Source organism: Oryctolagus cuniculus, chromosome 2 (genome assembly GCF_964237555.1).
Source record: "Oryctolagus cuniculus chromosome 2, mOryCun1.1, whole genome shotgun sequence".
Classification (NCBI taxonomy): domain Eukaryota; kingdom Metazoa; phylum Chordata; class Mammalia; order Lagomorpha; family Leporidae; genus Oryctolagus; species Oryctolagus cuniculus.
The window spans coordinates 198,933,630-198,954,749 of record NC_091433.1 but is presented as its reverse complement, the minus strand read 5'-3'; the positions used below and the strand labels follow the sequence as shown (position 1 = coordinate 198,954,749).

The 21,120-nt window shown below is 51.8% G+C and overlaps 1 protein-coding gene and 1 pseudogene across 22 annotated transcripts in view; both read right to left on the bottom strand.

The window, feature by feature from the left end:
• Positions 1-21,120, bottom strand: part of MYT1L (myelin transcription factor 1 like) — a 440,164-nt gene that overhangs the window by 327,904 nt on the left and 91,140 nt on the right. The window lies entirely within an intron of this gene.
• Positions 14,411-14,503, bottom strand: LOC127488513 (U2 spliceosomal RNA; annotated as a pseudogene).

Here is a 21,120-nt window from a genome sequence, read left to right as displayed (position 1 = left end):
CCTGGGACTTGGAGGTTTCCACCCCGAGGTCAGGGAGCTGCAGCTCAGGCCCTGCACAAGCCCTGCCCTGCTCTGGCTAAGTTGGGCCAGCTCTCTGAGCCTGGCCATTGTCATCTGTGAAAGGCAAACGAAGCTAGAAATTACATCTATCTCAGGATTGTCAGAGGGCTCATGGCAACAGCACAGCTCCAGTGCCTGCCATATGCACACAGCCCCCACAACCCATCAACAGCTGCTATGGGGGTGCGCACCAACTCCCCGTTCTGTGCCTCACACATCTCACGCATGTAAAGTACCTCACGTGTGTGTTCTCCCATGTGCCTCCTTCTAAAAGGCCTGGCCTTTAAAAAATAACAACAGTGAACAGAGAGAGGCTGAGTGGGCATTAGTGCATTTTAACACAGAGTTTGATATCGACGCATCGCTTCCTTGTATTCCCATAGCTCCATATAGAAATGGGCAGCACAGTGAATCGCCATGTGTGCAGCCAATCCTTCCAGACGACTGGCAGCCTTGCGCATGAGGACAGCGCACCGTTCCTTCCTGGAGGGAGGCAGGGCTGTGTTGTCACAGTCTGCATCCTCTCTGGGAGCCAGGTTCATGTGTGCAACACCAAATACAGGCCGTGATGGGTCCTGTGAGGCTTACGTGAAAATTGTGTGAACACATCTTGTCCTTAGGCTCTAGCTCCTCCCGACCACAGCCCTCACAGGTACACGAGGGAAATGGGCTCTCCAGCAATGAGCAGGGGGAACTTACGTCCTGGGGACCTCGCCACTGCTGCTTCCTGCCACTCCTTCCAGTAAACAAAGGCCCTGGCGTTTGTCCTGGCTTCTACCCTTGTTAACAATTCATATGACTTTCCCATAGACCTCACAGAATCAAAAATCCATAATGCACAGACTGCACTGAACTCTGATTCTGAAAGCTGTCAAGGTAGCAGTACAAGCTCACATCGGTGTCTCCAGCAAGGTAAACGGATCCCGGATCCTCCCCTTGCTCTCTGTCCAAGGCCCACCTACTGCCACAGTCTTCGCCTACACGACACAGCCCCCCTTTCTGTCATGGACATCCTGCTAGCCGAGAGCTTGGACTTCTGTAGCACCCTGGTCAGAAACCATTCCTGGGGGAGGTCAGGAGACAGGCCCCGCAGAACTGAGTTGCTTCCATCTCCTATCCACCCCCCGGCAAATCCAACAGAAAATGAAGCATTACTGAGCCCCACAACAACCACCAGCCCTGGTGATTCTCACAGGAAAGAGCAGGAGGAAGCAGCCTTCAGAGAAGTCTGGCAGAGAGACAGGGAGGTGAGAGGAGCAGCCAGGCCGACCAGGCCACACTTGAGGAAAGCAAATGGCCCTGCCCTGGAGACTCTAACTGAGGCTGAGTGCCCAGGTCGGAAGACGCACCCTCGGGTGTGCGGGCAGGGGTGTGAGGCGTCCAGCAGCAGCAGCAGGGGTGTGCAGGGGTGGTGCTCACAGGCCCTCCTGGTGTCGGGTGCCCTGCAGGGCCCCGAGGATCTGCCGCCCGCCACCTCCCCTTGGTGCGAGGTCCTCCCTGCCGCCCTGCTCTCAGGGTGAAGATGAGGAACGGGCCTTCAGCCCTCACTGCAAGGTGAGAGTGCACGCTGCCACGCTCGCCCGCTGCTGGACAACTCTGCACAAGTACTGCCTGATGGATAACTCTGCACAAGCAGTGCGCTGGGACTGGGTTCCAAATCCCGTGTGAGCGCTGGTGTAGAGGCATAGGGGCTGGAGCGGCTGTCTGTAACGCTGACATCTTTTGGCGGGGTGCCAGTTCAAGCTGTGGCTGTTCTCTTCCCAACCAGACCCCTGCTAATGCATCTGGGGAGGCAGTGGTGATGGCCCAAGTGCTTGGCCCTGCATCCGCGTGGGAGACCCAGGTGGGGTTCCAGACTCCTGGCTTCAGACGCAGCCTGGTCATTGCAGACATTTGGCGGATGGAAGATCTGTTTGTCTTTCTGCCTCCCTTCCCTCAGTCTCTAACTCTGCTCTTCAAGCAAACACTCAGTCTGAATTTCACATATATAATAAAACCAGTTAAAAGCATGAGTATTTTGAGAAAGCACATATAAAGATTTTTAAAAATAAGAAATAACAAGCAGTTGGTACTGTCACCTAACTGCGATTTCTTTCTCTGGTTGAAAACACGGAGAGACCACTTGAGTGGGAGGTCTGAGGTGGCTCGCCCACACGTCAGGCTCCAGGTCTGTCCAGCAGGGGGCAGGGTCCTGTGTCAACAGCAAGGGAGACTGCGGAAATGGCGGCTTGAGTGCACCTCTCAGGGTTACAGCAGCAGCGGCAGTCAGAGCACTGCGTTTAATGAACACCTGTTACCCAGTGAAAGCACACTTCCTAGGATCTGCAACAGCAGTGGGCAGGGCGTGGGTCCCCACGACACCGCTGAGGCATCTGGACACAGGTCCTGTTCCCTGTGGCTGTGGACAAACCCGGGCCTCCGTGGCCCATCCCTGGGTGAGCTCTGAGTCGGAGCAGAGGAGTGCCGAGGCTCCCAGCAGCTCCGCCTGCAGACCCTGGGGATTAAACTGTGGGCTCCACCACACTGTGTGTAATGGGGTTTAAGACAATCGCGTTGTCTTTATTTTTTAAAGATTTAATTTATTTGAAAGAGATATAAGGGGGGAGCAGAGGGAGAGACAGAGAGAGGGAGGGAGAGAGGGAGACGGGGAGAGAGAGAGAGAGAGAGGGAGGGAAGGAGGGAGAGAGGGAGAGAGGAAGACAGTGAGAGAGAGAGAGAGAGAGAGAGAGAGAGAGAAAGAGAGAGGCCTTCCATCCAATGGTTCACTCCTCAAATGGCTGCAATAGCCAGGGTTTCAGCTGGGCAGGCTGAAGCCAGGAGCCAGGAGCTTCATCCAGGTCTCCCGTGTGGGTGGCAGAAACTCAAGGACTTGGGCCACCATCTGCTGCTTTCCAAGGCACATTAGCAGGGAGCTAGATCAGAAGTAGAGCAGCAGGGACTCGAACCCATGCCCATATGGGATGCCAGCACTTCAGGTGGAAACTTAACCAGCTACACCACAGTGCTGGCCCCAAATCACACATCCTAATATACACATTATACACACATCACACTATGCACTTCATAGGCAAAACTATATACACAACATCTGAATAGGAGCCTAAAGAGAAGTCCTTATTTATTTTTATTTGCTTCTGAATCAGAACAAGAACTTTATGACAAACATTTTTTTTTTCATTTATTTGAAAGGCAGAGGGACAAAACGACACAGAGACAGAGATGTTCCCAGCCCTGGTTCACTTACTAAATGTCTGCAAACAACCAGCGCAAAGCCAGGAGCCAGGAACTCCATGCAGGTCTCCCACGTGGGGGACAGGGACTCATCTGTTTGAGCTGTCACCTGCTGCCTTCCAGGTGCACACTAGCAGGAAGCTGGAATGGAGCGTGGGGCCAGGACCTGAACCCAGGCCGTCCAATATGGGATGGGGGTGTCCCAGTGGCATCCTAACTGCGGCACCAAACACTGGCCCAGGATGGTTTGAAAGGCCCGACTGCGTCCCGGCCTCTCTGACCTGAGCCAGTGGTCCACACCCACAATGGCAGGCAGAGAGCAAACGGGTGGCGCCGGCCCCCTGTACAAACGCAGACGCTCTGCCGGGGCTGTGGGCTGCACCTCCACACAGGCACTTCCCGAGTCTGCCTTTGATGAGCTTCCCAGCTAGCAGTCTGGCAGTCCCCTCGGGAGCTGCGGTGCGTGCTTCCCGGCAAACGCCATCTGCCGGGACTGTCCCTGCACTCCAGCAATCAAGGCTCGGTGCAGACGGGGTCGGATTCAGGCGAGAGCCGGAACCCACACCCAGCCTGGGGAGGGAGAACAAAGCCGTCCTCTCTCATTTGCTGCCGACACAGCCATCAGGCCCTAATTACAAGGCAGGCGCAGGGCTGGCTGCTGAAAGCTTCTTATTGTGTGGCTCAGCTCCACGGCAGCCGGTGCAGCTGATGGCAGAGAGGGCGCCTGCTCAGCCCCCGCCGCAGGCTCCCCACCAGCAGCCGGCGCACGCAGAGGGGAACACGCTCATGGGAATCGGGAAACAACTTTAGAGCGGGGCGGGGGGGCTAGCACCTAGGGGGCTGACCATCTCCCTGTGGCCATGTCTTCTCACTGGCACCTCCTCTGCTGAATTCAACCCAGGTTCACTTGCGTCGGCCAGGACAGGGGTTCTGGGCTCACCATTTCCCTGGCTCCTGAAGTCCCCCACATCGCTCTTGGCTACAGGGTTCCCTGTAGATTGCATGAACCTTACTGCACTGAGTGTGTTCCTGTGACCCCTGACTCCGCACAGGTCCCCAAAGTGCCCCTCACACATGCACTATGTTTGTATTATGCCAAATATGCATGCATATATATATACATATATATATATACTTGCTATGTCTACATTAAAATATCCAGTGTTCTGTTCAAAATACCATCGGAAACTGGTGTAATGGTGCTTAATTCCAAGTCCTAACCATCTTCACATGAAGCCCAGACATTAAAACTAAAGCACACTGGGAAAATGTACCATCTCCTGGTAAAAATCACACACACACACTTCCCATGTCAAGGTGCACACATTCAAGCACCGACTAAACACACACTCCTAACCTTCTTGCTGAAATGTAACCGTGGTGTCCACAGCCTGCAGCTGGAACCGTCTCACTCAGGGCTCTCAAAAGATGCTCTGCTACTTGGACGTGGGGCTGGGGTGTGATTTTCTTCGTGGCCACTGCACCTGGACCAGGCCCGTGGAGCAGCAGACAGGGCACAGCCCTCCTGGGATGCCCATGGGTCCCCTCCCTCCCCCGTCCTGCTGCCTGGCCACACACTTGTGATCGTTTATGGGGCTGGGGAGAAGGAGCTGTCACTTGCACATGGGCTGGCTGGATGCAGGTGGTCAGGGCGAATCTAGGCCAAAGCTCTGCCTGGTGCCTGTGGTGCCCTGGGAAACCAGAGCTCCTCTGCCTCACGGGAGCGGGCTTCCTCTCTGAGAGCCGGCGGCCAGAGAAGCTGCGGCCCCTCCCTAGCCCCGTCCAGAGCAGCCACTCCTCGCCAGTGTGTCCAGATCCACACAGCTCTGAGTCACGTCTCTGAAGGTGACCGGGCCTGTGCTGCTCGCCCGTGCCCGAGACTGCAGAGGCTTCCTCGTGCACCCCGCCCGCCTGTCCTGACTCCCCCCACGCAGTTCCCACAGCGGGGCCTCCCCTCACCCAACCACGGGACTCGTGAGGTTGGGTCTTCTCCCAGGGCTTCAGCCAGAACCACGCGTGCAATGTGCAGAGGCAGCTGGGAGCTCGGCCGTTCTGGTCCTAACGTGAAACCACAGCTCTCCCTCAGTGGTGTGTCTGTGTTACGGAAGCTGCCATTGTTTTTCTCAAATATATGTTGCTGACATGAACACGCAATGTGCATTATGTGTAATATGTAAATAAGCAAGCGCATGTTGCTACTGTCCACTGTGTTCTCACACAGCGGCCGTAAGCCGCCTGCAACCCCTGTGCACAGCTGCAGGGGCGCGGAGCCCGCGGGCGGCGCCGCACTTCCCCCGGCTGCTCTGCAGCCCCTGCACGGCTGCGCACCCCGTGCTCTCGCTCTTGCACACGGTGCGCCTTCCCCACAGGCACGCTCATTCCACCTTAAACATCACCCTTCCCTTGAAGGGCGAGTGCTCACTGCATCAGTTCTGTACTTTTCCATTCCTCGGGACTGCCAATTTTAATTTTCCCACAGATCAATTTTTCTCTCCTACAGGCAGAGAGCTCACAGAGGGCCACACCTGGCTCCCTTATTCCCTTGGCATCTCCGCAGTGCGTGACCCATGGGATGCACCTGGGAAACACCGGACAACGGATGCCCACCCGAAGGCGCAGGAGTTCAGAGACCGCCGTGTTCCAAGTTCTGAATATGTCTGTATTCATGCCGGTAGCAGGTTCTTGTCTCTCTAAGGTGTTTTAGGGGAGGCCGTGCTCAGAGGGGGGGCGGGTGTGCACTGCAGTGAGCCAACCCTGGGAGCAGGGACAGGAGCCACAGCCAGGCCACAGGGACGGACACAGCTAACAGCTCAGAACGGGGCTGTCAACTCAATGCCATCTGCTTTCCATGGGGATCAGGGGCGAGAGCATCCTGTGTGGTTCCTGGATCTGAGCAGACAGAGCACAGCCCAGATCTGCCGCACCTACTGTTCTGCACGGGTCCTCGTGTTGTCCAGAAAGTAGATGACCCTGGGGGAGGAGGCCGCAGGGAAAGGCAAAGCGCTGACAACCTAGGGCCCGAGCAGGGGTGAAGGACGGGAGCGTTGGCGAGACCCACCCCTCCCCGCCACGAGTGCCAGAGCATCAGCGTGCGTGCGTGAAGCCAGCGCCATGTCCACAGGCAGAACAGCCAGGCCCTGGGCAGGCAGCCAGAAGACAGAGCCTCGCCTGGGACCCCTCTCAGGTCTTCCCGACTCCCACTTCCCGCGTCTGAAGCTCTCCAGCAGAGGCGGCATGGAGGCGGCGTCAGGGACCAATTCAAGCTCAGTGAGACGGAAGACAGAACAGTCAGCATCCGAGGAGAAAGCCTGCAACCAGAGCCAGCCGCTGGTGAGAATCCGGAACGTGACAATCTCCACCCATGGCCAGCACCAGCGCGTGCTCCCCGGGTAGCCTGCTCCATGGCTCCAGGACGAGGCTCTTCAGGCCTCATGAGAAAAAACGAAAAATGCGACTTGTAATGCTGAATAAAAGGAGGAAGGGAAAAGAAGCGAAGGTGGTAACTGGGGCTTTAGTCATCTTCCTGGAAACCCAAATACATCCCTCCAGGTCCTGTTCCCCCACGGTGCTTTGCAGAGAGTGGAGAGGGGCGGCTGAGCGGCAGATTTTGTGCTGTTGGCCCACACTCGTGGTCTGTCTGCCTGGGATCCACTTCCTCTGACATATTTATAGTAGGGTATAGAGAATTCAGGTCAGCCTTCGGTTTCAGCAGTGCTGAGTTCGTGGAAAGTTACAGCAGAGGGAACATCGGCCCCGAGCCCCGGACAGGACGCGTCCACCAGACGCTTCCCACCGCACAGCAACGGGGTGGTGCTGCTGCCTCCGCCTGTGACTGCCTGCCCCTCACCAGAGGCCCCACCACGCGGTCTGGCACAGCTGAGGTTGTGTGGCAATGCCCTGCTGTCCTCCACGACGGCTGAACAGCTGACTCACAAAACCCAGCTAGCCTAAGTCCCGCATTGTCCAGGATCTGCTGGAGAGCTTCTGGCACGGGAGGTAGAAGTCGGGGGGAAACGAGAGAGGGGTCGCAGGCGAGGCTCTGTCCTCTGTGGCTGCCTGCCCAGGGCCTGGCTGCTCTGCTGCCTGTGGGGGCCTGGCCCGCACTGTGGCCCCTGTCTTAGGTGAGCACAGTGGGCTGGGGCATCGTCAACGGCGAGGCTGCAGGACCTTCTGTGGACATTAGCAGACTGGGGGTCCTGTAGGGAGACAGGACTGCCAGTCCCCCGCCGAGAAGGACACTCCCTGGACCTTCTGTGGACACTGACTGACTGGGGGTCCTGCTGGGAGACAGGACTGCCAGTCCCCCGCCGAGAAGGACACTCCCTGGACCTTCTGTGGACACTGGCAGACTGGGGGTCCTGCTGGGAGACAGGACTGCCAGTCCCCCGCCGAGAAGGACACTCCCTGGACCTTCTGTGGACCCTGACTGACTGCGGGTCCTGTAGGGAGACAGGACTGCCAGTCCCCCGCCGAGGACGACACTCTCTGGGCCCGAGTCAGCATCCGGAGCAGAAACCAGCTGGAGTCCCTGACTTCGAAGATGACAGTGGCACCTTTCCCATCAAGAATTGCGGAAATGCTCCAGCGCGGGGCAGGCCAGAGCACTGTGCCCTGGTGTCAGGTGCTGACCTCCCTCCGCGCATGCGGTCAGCTGCACCTCCAGCATCGGCCTTTCCAGTCATCAAAGGATGCAAATGTGCACAGTTTTTCCCATATTCCCATTTATGGAGCTTTGGACTGCTATTATTCTATTTGGGGTTTGGAACTTCATCTATCATCTATCTAATCTAATCTGTATGTATGCTACTTATATCTTGAAATTTCTAAGAAAAGAAAACAAAGTAAGAATTAAAAATAACTCACTAGCAGCCCTGTAACTGTGTTTTCATCAGATTTGGAAAACGAGGCAGGGTTGAGTAGACGAGTGTATGGATCATTGGCCACTGTAAAATGGTTTTGGAGATCTGGGGGTGAATCCACTCCCTCTGCAGTAAGTCTGACCCAAAGAAACCTCTAGAAAGATTTCAATCTCATCTTTATATATAAAATTATTTAAATAAAAATATATTAGTGCTGGCTTCCCCAATAGCATTATTCACTCAATGACTGTCATTAAATAGCTATTATTCATGTTATGTTTTCCTTTAGAACATGCCAGAGACATTTTGCTGTTTCCTAGAACAACTGAACTGGACAGCTACATGAGGATTCCTTTTGGAAGGTCACCCATGGGATGGGGAGGGCTGGGTACTCCTCCTGCTGGACCTGCCATTGCTACTGTCTGGAAGCGTCCAGTGGGCCACAATGACCACCTCTGGGTGGTCAGCAGGGCAGCTCGTCCTGCTGTTCTTGTCAACGGTCAGAGGGAGAAGCACCAGGAAACTGACTCAGCTGGTTGTCCAAGAAGCTTCCCAGCCAACTGTGAGGAGGCCTCCCAGCCACATCAGAGCCTCTCATCACTTCTGAACCAACCAGTCTAAGAACCAAGGCTTAGCATGGGGCAAACATGCCGTGACATGAAACGCTCCTGTTGTCACCATACAGTCAGAACGCCACACCACGGGTGCTAGAAAGCTTCTTGGAAAGTATCTGCCCTGGGGAATGCCTTCATTTATCATGGACGAGAGAAGGGACTGGCTCTCCTCTTGCAATGGCCTCTGACTTTGTTTCAGAATAATCCTCCCAGTAACCATCGGCGAGGTTGGGCTCCATCGACATAACCCCACAAAGGCACAAGAGAAGTCGTGATTTGCACAGCCAAGATTCCAGACAGGGAGAAATCCAGAGCCAAGCCTCATGTTCACTACCACTTTCCTGCCTGAGGCACCTATTGATACCAAAGTGAGCCTTGCCTGTCTAGGCTTCCCAACAAAGGGTTGGGAAAATGGCAAGACTGAGGGAGGAAGACACATAAATAAGATTGCTTCTGTGGCCCAAGGAAGCTCCTTGGTAACCACGGACTGAACTGGAGATAACTCGATCCTCCCAGGCAGCAAGCTTCAGCTTTGGGCCATCAGTTCCTGATTGGACTGCGGCATTCTGTTCCTAATCCGGATGCTGGAAACATGAAGAAGTGAACGTCTCCTGCATGAAGATAACTTGATGTACAGCTTCTGTGGATCATTGCAAGCTTTGTCTACAGGGTCTGTGATTCACGCAAAGTCAGACAAGGCGCACGACAACATGAATCAGACCAGACCCAGCAAAACACAATGGCCAGCAGAAAGAGGTACACTGAGATTTTCTGACAGCAATCTAATTATGATGGAAATGCTTAAGGAACATTGATGTTCAATGTCAGAAGATAAATATTACCTTAAAAATCAAACAGAGGGGTGGTTGCAATGGTGTAACAATGGCGTCCCGTGTGGACACCAGGTTGAGTCTAGCTGCTCTACTTCTAATCCAGCTCCCTGCTTATGGCCAAGGAAAAGCAAGTGAAGATGGCCCAAGTCCCTGGCCCCTGCCACCCATGTGAGAGACCCAGAAGAAGCTCCTTAACTCCTGGCTTCTTGGGGAGTGAACCAGCAGATAGAAAATCTCTCCAACTCTCCTTCTCTCTCTATAACTTGCCTTTCAAATAAATAAATAACGCTTTAAAAATCAAATGGACATTTTGGAATTTAAAACTATAAAAACTGAAATTAGAAACTCAATGACTAGGTTTAACAGCAGAATAGGCCTGGTTGAAGAGAGAATTAATGAACTGGAAAGTGAGTCACAAGGAAACATCAAGATTAATATACTGATAAATAAAATTATAGAAAATACACAAAAGAATATAAAATTTATATGAAGCACAATGAAAAATTTTATCACAGAGAAAATAGGAATCCTAGGCAGGAAAATAAACAAATGCAGTATTTGCAAACCTGATGAAAGACATCAACAGACAAATTCAATAAGCATTAGGCAAAAATAAGGAGGGGAATACAAAGGAAATCACACTTGGGGAGTCATAATAAAACTGCTGGAAACCAAGAGCCAAGGAAAGGGGCCGGTGCTGTGGGGCAGTGGGTTAACGTCCTGGCCTGAAGCGCTGGCATCTCTTATGGGCGCTGGTTCGAGACCCGGCTGCTCCACTTCCAATCCAGCTCTCTGCTATGGCCTGGGAAAGCAGTGGAAGATGGCCCAAGTCCTTGGGCCCCTGTACCCACATAGGAGACCTGGAAGAAGCTCCTGGCTCCTACCTGGAAGAAGCTCCTGGCTCCTGGCTTCGGATCGGCACAGCTCTGGCTGTTGCGGCTAATTGGGGAGCAAACCAGCATATGGAAGACCTCTCTCTCTGCCTCTCCTCTCTCTCTGTGTAACTCTTTCAAATAAATAAATAAAGTCTTTAAAAAGCCAAGAGAAAACTTTAAAAATATCAGCAATTACTTACAATTGCTCAGCAAAAATGATGAAATTCAGAAGACAATGGAATTCTAAATTTAAAAACACTTGAAGAAAGCAACTGCCAATTCAGTGAAAACATTCTTCAGAAATGAAATAAAAGGACGTTTTCAGATAAGCAACAATGAGTTTGTTATCAGAGAATACCCACAGTAAGGGAGCACGCGGCTGTCGTCAGCAGGTGAATGCTCTGGCAGCAGTCAGATTGCTCTGCCTGGAGAAGCAGGTTACCAGAGCTGCGTGTGTGGGCTGGGTGCATGGCGGCAGCTAAGACAACACTCGTGATGCCGCACCCCACACCAGCGTGCCAGGATTGGAGCCCAGGCTCCTCTGCGTCTGATTCCAGCCTCCCGCTAATGAATTCACACTCTGAAGGCAGCCAAGGATGGCCCCAGTATTTGGGCCCCAGCCAATCACTGGGGGCACGCAGATTGAGTTCTAGGCTCCCGGCTTCAACCCAGCCCAGCACTGGCCCAGCCCTGGCTGTTGTAAGCATTTGGGGAATAGTTATCTCTGTCTCTAGACAGTCTTTCAAATGCAATGAGAAAAACAAGCTGCACATATGTGAACAGGTTGAAATGCTCATGACTGTATACAGAAACAATCTTGTAAGGTAAATGTATTTATTAGAAGATAATTATATTTAATAAATATTCACACATAAGACCTTGTACACATTAACTGCCCGACAATAAAACTCAAATGGGAAGATGAACTTGGAGTTAAAACCTAGGTAGGGACATTGATTTTGGGGGAATTGTTAAAACTACCCTTGGTATTAAATTTTAAGGAGACAAGAATATATGCATAATCTGAATATGATCAATGAAAGAATATACAGCTAACAAATTACTAGAGGGTCAAAGGAATAATATAGATTCCCAAATGCAAGCAAACCAAGGAAGTCATAGAGGAAGCAGTAGTGAACTGGAGTTATTAATAGCGACCCCTAGTGCTGAGAAGATGATGAATAGTGAGGCTGATGGTCACAATGACCCAACAGCCAGACCCAACAAATGCGCTGCCCAGAACCACAGCCGGGTGCAAGCACACACAGAGGTTAAAAGTAAAGGAAGGAACATAAACGCACTTGCAGGATCTGCTCCATTGTTGACATCGAGGCCTGAGACGGACGGGTAGCTGATCATTGACACTGCCTGTGGTAACTGACCAACAGATACGGCGCAGAGACACTCCGCTAACTGAACCGTTCATTTTACCAATGAGGAAACCAAAGCCAGAAAAGAAACCGGCTGGCCCATCCTGTCGGTCAGCTGTACTCAATATTTAAGGGACACCTCCTATGAATTAAATAATAAGTGTGTTCCCTTAATTCATAATTTTAAAAGTTGTGTCTTTGCATAGAAATACAAGTTTCTAGGAAACAAGAAAGGGAAAAGGCCTAAAAAGGCACAAAACAGAAAACCACAGATGGGAGTGGGAGAACAGGTACTGAACCAGGGCTACCTTGAGTTCGCACCAAATCCAAGGCTTTTAGTTGGATAAACAATTAAGTCAGGTTTGCGAAAGGTCAAGGTCGAGACGCAGTGAGAGTGCACAGCGCCCTCTGTGGCTGTCGGCTTCTCCGTGACACTCACTCACCCCGGGCTTTGAAAACCACTGTTCTTGTTGGGACCGGATATTGTAAAGTGCCAGTTTCTAAAGTTGCCACGAGTTTTCAGAACAATGGCTACAGCAAAGCTGTCGGGAGACTACACATCGGGGCCCCTCCTCTACCTGCCACCAGCTGGGCTACATTTCCCAGACTCCCTTGCAGCCAGAGATGGTCCTTGGCTGCACGTGGGCAGAGGACACAGCAGGAGTGAGGGGCACGAGCTGTGGGCTGCTCCCCAACCCTGAAGCTTTGAGCCTTTATACCTTCTGCACCTGAGAAGCTGGGCCTCAGAGCGGCCGTGCAGGGACTGTGACAAGTCCAGGAGCAGTGCGCTGAGCGCGCCAGGCTTCCAATGCTAACCGGCGGTGCACTCAGTGGGTAGCTCTGCTGGCAAGGTGCCCCCCCTGCCGTCTTTGCCTAAGGCTCCCTTTTCTGGACGAGACCATTCTGTGGAACTGGTGCCGGTGCGTCCAGTCCCTCCGACATCCAAACCACCCACAGAGGCCAGCTCACGGAGGCCATCTGGGAGGAACTCCCAAAAGTCAGATGAAGCTCCAAGCGGCTCCAATTTTCCATCCATTACACAGCAGCTGGTTTTAGCAAAGTAACTACACCTCCCTCCCGTCAGTGCCCTCATTCAGGGAATGGCCTGGCATCTGTGTCGATGCCTGCCAGTGACATACAGAAGCCTAACAGGTTTTGCCCACCGGTTTCTGTGTGCGGTAGAGGCTGGGGAGGAGGTCCATCACTGGAGCGGGACCCCCACCACGCCCCAGCTTGGTCAGGTGCACGAACGGGAAGGGCCGCGTCCCTCCTGACGCCTTCTCACACAGACACTTCTGACTGCCTCGGGCCCAGGCCTGGGCGCCAGGCTCCGCTGGGCCCACCTCCACGGGCAGGCAGCGGCCACACCCCACGGCCCTGCTCTCCTCCCCGCCAGCGGGCTCTGCCTGCCGCTGAGCACCTCCGGTGCCTGTCATTCTAAGCATTTTTAAGTTTAACCTTTGTAGCGTCATCCTAAGCTAAAGTCCTTACTCTATGGCTTATTAGTACAGGCAAAGTAACTTTGAGGTTTAGAAAACCCTAAAATTCTCCTGAAGTGTCCTTCCAATCCTTCCAGTTAGTGCCATGTGATAATTACTACAGCACCAAGAAATGTCGCTTCATGGAACGCTCATAAACAGCCTCATAATGAAACACAGAACAGAGCTGTCACATAACACTTTCTTGTTTTTGAATTATCCTTATTCAGGTGTACTATGTAAAACTTAAATCTGAAAGTACCCCAGCCCCTTTGATTCTAGTAAGAAGCAGGTTAGTATTTCCTACATAGTAGTTTCCATTGTTCTTCTAAAAAAGGAAAAACAAACCGCCAAGACCGTGAGCAACCTGGGCACCGGGGAATGGAACAGAGTGAGACTCCCATCTAAGCAGGACTCCTTAGATCCCAGGCTGCGTCCACTCTCTGCATCCTCAGGACACTGGCTCAGAACCCCAAGGACACCAAAACCCATGGACGCCCAAGTCCCTTCCACAGACCCACGTGGTGTCTGCTGGAACCCAAGGACATCTTCTGTAGACCTCCGACCATCTCGAGTGACTTGCCCACCTGAGACGACCTGCTGTGCGAACAGCTGTCACACTGGCTTGTTTAGAGGATGATGATGAGAGACAATCCTCTGACAGGTTCAGTACAGATAACTTTTAGAAATATATTTCCAAGCCACTCTCAGTTAAAGCTGTGCATGCAGAATGCATGACAGCAGGAGAGGGCTGTATTTGTCTTCAGCCTTGTTCATTTTGAAAGTCTCTCACCCTCTTCCCATGGCCACCGAGCTGAAGCTTCCTCAGGCAGTGGCCAGAGCCTGTTTTCAGGTAACTAGGCTCAGGGTAAGTTCCCAAAGCACTTTGCTCTCGGCCCCTCTCCCTGCCTGCTTTCCTTCAGCAGTGAGGTCAAGTCTGGAGCCCTTTGACGGTGACCAGGCCCACTTGGTTGGGTTCTGGCCACTTCCACCGCCATCTTTGTCCCCTCTTAAATGGGCAGTGCCAAGTCCCCAAAGCTTCCCACATCTTTGTGTCTTGGAGCATCTCTCTTCACTGCATTCCACATTGTTAGGGTGGCGTTAGTTGTCCTTCAAAATCCAGCCCACTTGGAATTTCTTTTTGATACTACACTTGATCTTAGCCAAAAGGCCGAGAAGCAATGGAATTTCTTTTTGATAACACTTTGATGCCATAGGACAGCAAATGTGAGTGCTATGTTCTCTACGTTTCCATCTGCACTTCCACACTGGACTAAATTTGTTGACATCTGTCTTCTCTCCTGGCATATGCGAGACTGGAGGGCAAGACTATATGTTATGGAATCTTCTATCCTTATTGGAACACTTGGAATATTGCAGGGTCTCAGACGTCAAAGCACGGCAGCACAGGGAGAGCAGGTCTGATACTAGCTCTGTTTATGCTTTAATGCAAATGCAATTCAGGTAACTTGCACACAGGGTTGCCTCTCTGAATTCTGCCTCCAGTAAAGCCACCAAATGAATACAGACCTGGCCCTCCCTGCAGATTCCGTGGTGACAAAGCTGCCTCCCTCCCACCGTCTGTCCTCAGGTGTCTTCTGCAGTCCATCTGAAGCCGCGTTCCTCACGTTTTTGTTGTTTTGTGATGTAAAGTATCTCCAAGCCTGGTACAAAAGTGCTCCTGAGTGTTCCTGAGAGCAAGAAGGCTGCAACGTGGAGAATGTGCTTCAGGCATGAGCTAGAGCATGGCGGGCCACGGGTTCAATCACGTGTGTGTGTGTAACACACATACTACATGGCTATGTAATAGTCAGTTGAAGACGAGGGATCAGAGGCTCCCAGGGACCCAACCCTAGGAACAGCAGTCCACAGTTTGTCAATCACGACTCTCCTGAGCTCTCCTGAGCTGACCACGTACAGAGCAGGATCACCATGAAGAGTGAAAACTGTGCCATGTAGCATCACGTGTCTAACTTATGTCCAGAGTCACAAAGGCAACTACAGGGAAGGCCTGTCCAGCCGGTAACACCCAAGTTACTGACCTAGAGCAGCGTCTGTGCTGTTGCTTCCCCAGCGTTGGCCTCTGCCACCAGGAAGCCACTAAAACGCCACCGGGGTGGCTCCCCTGCGGACCAGGCTCGTGAGTGGGTGCGTGTGGCACCATGCCCTGCACAACCCATTCACCCGGTCACTCCGCTGGGTGCTCCAGATTTCTGCTGGCCACTATGAGGCTCTACAAGGAGGCTGGTGCGAGTCTCAATTTCTCAAGATCTAGTGAAGGCCGCGGGCTCTTTCTATGAACAGCACATGAAGGCAGAAACCCACGCAGTTACACAGCTTTTCTGAGGGCCTGCAAACTCCCTGTAGCACAGGACGCGCCACTGAGGCACGTGTGTGGGACGCATCTTGTCCACCCCAGCCCTCCCAGCTCTGCCTCTCGCTGGGATCCCCCTGTCATTTCCACACTGAACAGAAAGGCTGGACTGAGCTGCACCCCCACTCCACAGGCAAACCCTCTCCATGGGCTCTGACCTCACCTGCGGCCCATGCGCACTATCCTGGGGTCCCTCTGTGCCGGGGGGTGGGGTGGCCTGGGCCCACAGTGCCTTTCTTGGCTTAGTCCCGCCCCTGTGCCATCCATGGCTGAGCCTGTGTTACACCCACGTGATAGGCATAGAAGTGTTCACACATGCTGTGAGTGATAACCATAGGAGAAACAAGAACAATTTAAATTTTAAATTTAACCCCAGATTAAAGTATTTAAATTTTTTAAGTACTCTTCCTTATAAACACTACAAATCTCTCTTCTTAGGCAATACATTAAGATGAGAGAAATATATTCAAATATGGCATTATTTTTTAAAAATTTGCCTGACAGCTTATGAGAGAGCAAATTCAACCAGTAGTTCTAAATTCAATTCCTACAGATGCTTTCTTTAAAATGCAGTACAGACGGACGTGGCCAATGCAAACCTCTCCACTGTCACTGCTGCTGTCAATGAATCTCAACACTTGTCACTCCTACTGCAAGCTGTCCCGAAATCTCACTGCAAGCTAGCTACTCAGTTGCTGGGATTCCCAAATGTCATAGGTGGCTCTTGCAAACCAACAAGGAGGTATCCAAATAAACTGAAATGACTCATTCTGAGTTTTAAAATTGCACATGCATTTCTGTTTCCAAAAATTTAAAGTGTATGAATCAGTTTTTAATAGTTTACAAATCACTTAGAAAAAAATAAAACAGAAAGATCTCTTAACCATGACAATATTGCTGGACATTCATGTTTGAAATACTCCTTAACTCCACAGGTTCATTTTTATTGCAATCTACATTTTTAATTTTTTTTAACTTCAAAGAGATATATAGAGAAAGGGAGAGATGCAGAGAGAGAGAGAGAGAGAGAGGGAGAGGGAGAGATCTTCCATCTGCTGGTTTACTCTCCAAATGGCCACAACGGCCAGGGCTGGGCCAAGTCAAAGCCAAGACCCCAGGGCTTCATTTGGGTCTCCCATGTGGATGCAGGGGCCCAAGCACGTGGGCATCTTCCACTGTTTTCCCACGCATATTAGCAGGGAGCTGGATTGGAAGTGGAGGAACCAGGTCTTGAACCAGCACCCTTATGGGATGCCGGTGTTGCAGGAGGTACCTCAACCGCTATGCCACAATGCCGGCTCCACACAGATTCTTATCAATGTGGTTCTTTCTCACAGAATCAAACATGATCTGCTGGTGCCCCTGACATCCATGAACAGGACACAAGGCCTGCATCCTCTCATTGTCAGCCACGGCCATCAGTGAACAGGCACCTGGTCTTCAAGGCTGACAACTGGAACTTTGCTATAGAACAGTCAGCAGATCTCCTCGTGGCACCGATGACTGCACAGCAGTGTCCCATTTCACTACAAAGCACTACAAGTCTTGGGAAAGAGTTTCCACTCCACAGAGCGAAAGATGCCCAATGCGCATGGGCCAGTGAGGTCCCAGCACCAGGCTCTCTGCCTGCGAAGGCTCACTTATCTGCCGGACAAGACGCAGGACTGTCTTGGGAAAAGGAGGTGTCTACACTTACGTCTGCTTCTTACTAGAGAAGCAATGCATTTGTTAATTTCAGTACAAATAGCCTGTAATATTTTTCTTATACTTAACACTTTGAGAGCTCCCTGACAAGTGGGGATCCCAGTGTGGATACCAGCGTCCTGGGGAGCATCAAAGCTCAAATGCTCCCGAGGCGCATCACTCAGGGACAAAGCATCATCCAGTCCCTGAGGAGACCAGCACTGCCCGGCTGCGATGCCCCCACGATCTGCGGTCTCTAGTGATCTTTATGCTGGGAATAAATAGCACGACAATACAATTAATACACACACACAATTTGACAATGGAATCACATGTAACAATAACACACATGTCATTGGCCAATCTGCTACAAATATATACTTGTTAATTTAATACGTATACATACATCATTTGGGTCTTAATTCCCATGACTGCTCTGCTACATGGAAAGTGTAATGGCATTTAAGTTGCATAGATGGAATTAGTATTAGTAATAACGCTTCATGGCTAAACCATATATTTATCATTTCCTTCCTCAACAAGTATACTTAGCCAAATGTCTCTATTGCCACATTCTGTGTTCTCATGTGTCTGAATCAGATCAAGTTTACATGTGTTTGATCTATTTTCATCTACTTGAAAGCAGTGCGGTAGAGAGAGAAAGAGATAGAGAAAGAGAGAGAGAAAGAGAGAGAGAGAGACAGGCTCCTATGAGGGTGGCAGGGCCCAAGCACTTGAGCCGTACTCTGTGCCTCCCAGGATGCATTAGCAGGAAGCTGCTTCGGAAGCCGAGGTGGCAGGACTTGAACGGCCACTCCACTAGGAGATGTGGGGTCCCAAGGGGTGGCTTACACACTTGCACAACCACGCTCATCCCTGAATAAAGAAATTCTAAAAACACAAAGATCTCACACTTAGCCACCAACGATCTGGGATTAATTGATTTCCCCAAACCTCTCAGTCACTCCGATCTCAATTCCAGCCCTTGACAAAGGCGCTCTGAGCCCCGTGCCCACTGCCTGATGTGGGGGTGGGCCGAGTGCAGAGGCCCTGGGGCAGATGCCAGCTGTGTCTCCCCCGAGGCCCAGTGCAGGCAGCTGAGGGGACGGAGAGGAGCGCAGGTGGCAGAGGAGGGCAGGGTCTAGGATGGAGCTAAATGACGGGGCGGGGGCCGTGTTGTCGGCGGTGGTGCTGCAGGTTACGCTGCTTCCTGCAACACCACATCTGGAGCTCTGGGTTGCACCTGGGCTGCTCCGCTTCTGACCCAGCTCTCTGCTAATGTGCCTGGGAAGGCAGCAGATTATAGCCCAAGTAATCAGGCCCTGCCACCACACAGGAGATCCACATGGAGTTCCAGGCTCCTGGAGCAGACCAGCCATTAGGGATATTAGGGCAGTGAGTCAGTAGATGGAGATTCTCATTCTCATTTTCTCTCTCTCTCTCTCTCTCTCTCTCTCTCTCTCTCTCTCTCTTTCTCCATCTCCTTCCTTTTCTCTCTCCCTTCCTCCCTCTCACTCTGCCTTACAACTCCAACCATCAGTCAATCTTAAAAAGAAAAATAGGACTCCTGTGTCCTACCAAGACAGAGTGATGGCTTTCACGCTCACCTTCATACGAGAAACAATCAGTAAGCAAAAACAGACGCAGATGAGTGACATGAAGCAGAGGTTTTCAAGACACTGAACCTGACAGCGAGAGCAGTCCCTGGGAAGGGGTCATGGCAGAGATGAGCCCTCTGCTTCCCCTGGCTCAGTGCCACTGGAGTGTCTGTGTCACCTGAAGTGGAGGGGACACTGCTGGGAGCCCAGTGGCAGAGGCAGCCACAGTTCCCAGGACAGCGTACTGGGCAGAAGACAGCTACACGAAGAGAGAGCCCTGCGCATGCGTGGAGAGGCCCCCTGAGTGTTCCCCCGGGCCATGTGCTTGGTGCTGTGGTTGAGCCTCTGCTCGGGTAGCCTGCTGCCCACATCATGGTGCATGGCTTTGAATCTTGGCTCAACTCCCAAGGCCAGCTTCCTGCCACTGTGCACCCTGGGAGGCAGCAGATGATGGCCCTGCCACCTACGTGGGAGAATCAAACTGAATTCTAGGATCTTGGTTGTAGCCTGGCCCTGTCCCAGCTGCCGCCTGCATCTGCAGAGTGAACTAGCAGAGGGAATGTCTCTCTTCTCTTCTTCCCTTCCTCTCTCCCCACCCCTCTGCCTTTCAATAGATAAAAGGTAAAAATAAAATAAGTTAAAGGGCAGCATGCAGAATGTTGACCAGCCTGACTCTTAGGACATGACCTGAGAACCCCCCTGGAAACTCCTGCAGAAACAGCCCACAACTCTCCCCAGATCATGGCTTCTGCTCCCAATGCCCGGGGTCTGGGGCATAGCACCCAGTAGCAGAAAGCGATTGGCCACAGGCTGAGCACTGTGCCGTCCCTGCCTACCAAGTTCTAAATGCCAGACCATAATGGACCAGATCGTTCTCAAGCAGCTTAACTGCTGACGAGAGCAAAGCTCCCCGAGCAGGCGTGGGAGTAGCGGCTGAGACGCCGCCTGCACCCCCAGCAAGATGCCTGCAGAGATCTCTGACGCCACACCCACTTCCAGCTTCCTACTGCTGCACCTTCGGGAGCAGAAATGACTCAAATAGCTGGGTCCTGCTCTCACGTGGGAGGCCCTGAATTGTCTTCCCAGCTCCTGGCCTGAGCCTGCCCAGCTCCAGCTGTTGTGGGCATTTGGGAGTGAGCCAGCACATGGAAGATAACCGTCTATCTGTTTCATTACTCTGGCCCTCAAATAAATAAAATTCAATTAAAAAAAAGAAAGCTCACAAATATTTCTAGGAATTCAAACATACTTAGTACCCAAAAAGATAAAATTCACAATGTCTGCAATTTCATCAACATTTTCTAGGCATGGAAACAGTGAGGAGAAAAATCGATCAAGTTAAACTATTGCAGAACCGACAGAGATGTGAAAATTGTATGGGAAGGATAACAAAGTAATTATTAACTTTGGATTTCATTTGTTCGAAAGGCTAATTGAGGATAGAAGATATGTGAAGCCTCTATACCAATTTTTTTTAAGTTTTATTTATATGGCAGAGTTAGAGAGAGAGAGAAAGAGAGAGACGGAGGGAAGGAGGGAGGGAGGAAGGGGGGAGATCTTCCATCTGTTGATTTACTCCTAATGGCCACAATGGCCAAAGTGGTCAGACTGGAACCAAGAGCCAGGAGCTCCATCTGAATCTCCCACGTGAGTGCAGGGGCCCAAGCACTGAGGCATTTTCCACTGCTTTCCCAGGTGCATTAGCAGGGAGCTAGATGGGAAGTGGAGAAGCAGGGAATTGAACTGGAACCATATGGGATGCCAGTGCTGCAGGTGGCGGCTTAACCTGCTATGCCACAGCTCCAACCCTAAATCAAAGTTTTACCAGTGGAAGCTGTGATATCCAAGAGGACAAAATATCCTAGGTGGGAATAATGCAGATCAGAGTCTTCAGAAGAAAACATGCATGAATTTGATCACATGAAAACAAACTTGCGTAGGAAACACACAGAAAGACAGAACTAACGTCACAGACCCCCAGAGCATGACGGGCCATCGAGAGCAAGCTCCTGCCCAGCTCTTGATGATCAAGCTGCTCTACAGCAGGGAGAGCCAGCCTCTTACTAGCAGAGGGGGAAAGAGGCAACGGGTGAAGGAGCAAAGACGATGGAAGAGTTGCTGGGAAACGGGCAGCAGGAAGACCGC